This window comes from Euphorbia lathyris, chromosome 4 (genome assembly GCF_963576675.1).
Source record: "Euphorbia lathyris chromosome 4, ddEupLath1.1, whole genome shotgun sequence".
Taxonomy (NCBI): Eukaryota; Viridiplantae; Streptophyta; class Magnoliopsida; order Malpighiales; family Euphorbiaceae; genus Euphorbia; species Euphorbia lathyris.
The window spans coordinates 59,744,649-59,748,647 of NC_088913.1; the positions used below are offsets into that span (position 1 = coordinate 59,744,649).

At 35.9% G+C, this 3,999-nt stretch overlaps 1 non-coding gene across 1 annotated transcript; it reads right to left on the bottom strand.

Moving 5' to 3' along the window:
• Positions 1–2,871: 2,871 nt before the first annotated feature.
• LOC136228209 (small nucleolar RNA R71) lies at positions 2,872–2,978 on the bottom strand. The gene has a single exon (XR_010688541.1). It is a non-coding gene; the product is annotated as a small nucleolar RNA R71 (small nucleolar RNA).
• Positions 2,979–3,999: the final 1,021 nt, after the last annotated feature.

The window sequence follows — 3,999 nt, forward strand, 5'->3', positions numbered from 1 at the left end:
CACACGATGTTGGCCCGCGGTAAGGCCAAGATGAAGGGCTCAAAACCCAACTCCCGCATGCGATCCCTCACCATCGTAAGAAGTAACGCAAACCAGTGAAGAATGCCCTCGGTAGACCCAGATATGGCAATACTCTGAGAAAGAATGGTCCAAATGAGCGTAGAATTTGATGAAGTTCGTTACTCTTTAAAGTTTTATTCTTACGTACATTCACTTAGTTCGTCGTTCGTTATGGTTCTGTCGTTATTTGTTGTTAAAATTTTATTCTCACATGCATCCACGTAGGGTTTAACTTGGTTAGTCATTCTTTAAAGTTTTATTCTCACATGCATTCACGTAGAATTTAGCTAAGTTCGTTATTCGTTAAAGTTCTATTTTCACGTGCATTCACGTAAAATTTAACTAAAAATTCGTTATTCTTTGGGGTTATATTCTTCCGCGCATTTGCAGCAAATTTAAACCAATTGTGGTGTTTATCTTTTGGGGGTTATTTAATTCAATTCACGTTTTTACTATTCACATTTTTACTATTCATATGCACTATTCACATGCATAAAATTCATGATTTCTCAAAAAAAAAAAAAAAAAAACAAAGGAGAAAAATTTTCCACTAATCATGCATGAATTTCATAATCACGAAGGATATTCACAATGCATAAGATTCGCGTTTTCTAGCTAAAGGATTCTGTTAAGCCCAAAATATACCTAAAATATCATATATAAATGCGTTAAATTTACATTGAAATCGTGCTAATTATATTCATTTGGAATACTTTTACGTCTTTATTTACTTCTTTGATGCAAGGTACTTAATTATTTGGTTAAATCCAAATAGGAGCGAAAACGGAGCTAAAATGGAGGAAAAACCTAAAAAACGTACCGAGAACGCATAACGGCTAGAAGAACGCTCAAGGAGGACGAAAAGCAATCGAGAGACAGGGAAACATCTCTCTGTCGCGACTGAGATTTTGAGAATCTCAGTCGCGACTTGCGGAGGCCAGCTCGAGAGAAAAATGAAGTCTTCACTCGTCCCTATACCCCCTGTCGCGACTGAGATTTTCAGAATCTCAGTCGCGACAGCGAACCCTTCTGCACACAAAACACATGTTTAAATCGGAAAAACGCATCTGTTCGTTCGGATAAAAGCAACCCTTCACCAACGGACACGACCCGTCATTTACAACCCTTCAACAACTATAAATAAGTGATCCATTTCAAGAAATCAAGGTTGAAAAAAGTTAGAGAAATTAGAGAAGAAAGTTATTATGTTGAGTTTCTGATTCAGAAAAGAATCAGAAAGTTAGATTTCATTTCTGTGTAAACAATCGTGCTGTACACGAATTGTTATTAGATTAGTTATAAACAGTATTAGTTTAGTTTTCATTCTGGTAGTGGACGAGATCAGTCTCTATTCCGAAGATCCAGCGAGAAGAATTGACGGCTGAAGCGCATGAGGTTTGACGAACCTACGGAGTTTGAGAGAAAGATTGACGACCCGGATCTCAAAGTTTTCGTTACAATGCTATCCAAGTTTCTACTTCTCTGTTAACTTGTGAAAATTCACATTTCATTAATGATATACTTATTTATTCAATACATTCTTACTGTTGTTATTTTGATATTGTTCTGACAAAATGATTTTCAAAATGATAAATTGGTGTTTTTATTAAAACGTTCTATTCCATCTTATTCATATAAGAGCTTTGTTGAACACTTGACAGATTTAGTTTTTATGGATGACATGATCGCTGATCGCGGCTTATCAGACATAAAATACTAGTTTGATTAAGGTAGGAATCACCTCAACATCAGGGGGATTTCTATGGTTCGAAGCCATTTAATTGAATAAATCGCTATATTGTTACATGTCCATAATCTTACAAAGTTAAAGTTGTTTTCTTTGCTTTATGAAAATAAGTTCTATTTTATTCCAATTGCGGAAATATCTGTCTTGTAATCAAAACCACAAAGACGGAACTGTTCTCTAAACTCAATATAATCCTTCTATCTAATCCTAATTTACCAAAACCAATTCCATCAATTAAACGATATTCTTTTGTTAAACCTAAACACGTGACTAAACCGAATTAAATAAAGTTTTAGTTAAAAAGCGTTCCCTGTGGGTTCGATATCTTTTATTACTACAAACGTATACCGTGCACTTGCGGAAATCGCTCAACAAGTTTTTGGCGCCGTTGCCGGGGAACGCCAAAATTTTTGACAAAATTTTAAATTTTTCGTGTTTTATTTCGAATCTAGGTTTAAACATACTTATTTTAACTTTTATAATTTAATAGTTTTCATTTACTAATTTATTTATTTTTCAAAATTCTGTTTTGTAGGTAGTTTCGGTTCGTGCAAGATTTCAGGTTCATGCGCAGTTCTCGAAGTTCAGGCATTGTACCAGACCCTATAGACCCAGAAATTGAGAAAACCATTAGGAAGAACAAGAAAAATAAGACCCCAGTAAAAACATATACCGAGCCAAAAAAAATGGCAGACCCACCAACACTTTTGGAATACGCTAGGCCAGGTGTGGCCGGTGTAACCAATAGTATCGTTAGACCCAGAATCACCGCAAACCAATTTGAAATTAAGCCAGCTTTGCTTAATATGTTGCAAAATAATGTAACATTTTACGGGTTACCTAACGAAAATCCTAACACCCACTTAACAAATTTCCTTGAAATTTGTGACACTTTTAAAATTCCAGATGTGACTGCAGAAGCAATCAAACTTCGCCTCTTTCCCTTCACCTTGAAGGACAGAGCCAAAGAATGGTTAACTTCTATGCCAGCCGCAACTTTTGCCAATTGGGAACAATTAGCCCAAGCGTTTTTATCTAAATATTTTCCTTTAGCAAAAACTGCAAGAGTCATAAAGGAGTTAACATCTTTTTCTCAAAATGATAATGAGACTCTTTATGAAACTTGGGAACGTTTTAAAGAACTTCAACGTTTATGCCCACACCACCAATTACCCGCTGAACTTTTAATGCAAACATTTTACAATGGACTAAATCCTACAACTAGGGGTTCATTAGATGCTATGTCGGGAGGGCTATTTATGAAGAAAACATCAGCCCAAGCGAGACAACTTTTGGAGGAAATGGCAATCAACAGCAGTATGTGGCCCGCGGAACGTGGACATATGCCGGTGGCAAAACCATCATCCTCAACCACACCATCAGTTAAAGGTATAGTTGAACTTGATCCAGTCGCGATGCTACAAGCCCAATTTTCTGATTTATCGCACAAAATTGACAAATTTATGGCACCACGCAATACCAATGGTAATCCATTCCAAACAGATGTGGACTACGAAAATATGAGTGAGATCGAATAGGTAAATTTTGTCCAAGGGCAAAACCAAACTAATAATCCTTATTCTAATACCTATAATGCTGGATGGGGGAATCATCCTAACTTTAACTGGAAAGATAACAGTAACAATAATGCCAGTGCTAATCAAAATCGTACCACTAATTATCAAAATCAGTCAAGAGATACGATTAACACTTTATCTTCTAAAATCGACAAGTTTATAGATGTTATCAGTGGAAAAATAAGTAATCACGACGATGGTTTTAAACGGATCGAAAATAAATTCGATCAGCTTATTAAAAACCACTCATCTAGCATCCATAATTTGGAGATTCAAATTGGTCAACTTGCTAAATCAATTCCATCCCGAAAAGAGGGAAGTCTTCCCAGCCATACGGAAGAAAATCCGAAAGAGCAGGTGAAGGCTATTACTCTTCGTTCAGGAAAAAATTATCAAGGGCCTGAAATGCCCAAAGATGTAACATTTCCGGGAACTGATTTACCAAAGTCCAAAGAAGATATCTTAAACACAAATAGTTCACCATTTGACACAAGTACCAAAACTTTTGTACCCAAACCACCTTTTCCACACAAAGTTCGAAATAAGGACTATGATAAACAACTTCTAACGTTTTTTGATAAACTTAAAAATTTGCACATCAATTTGACATTTATG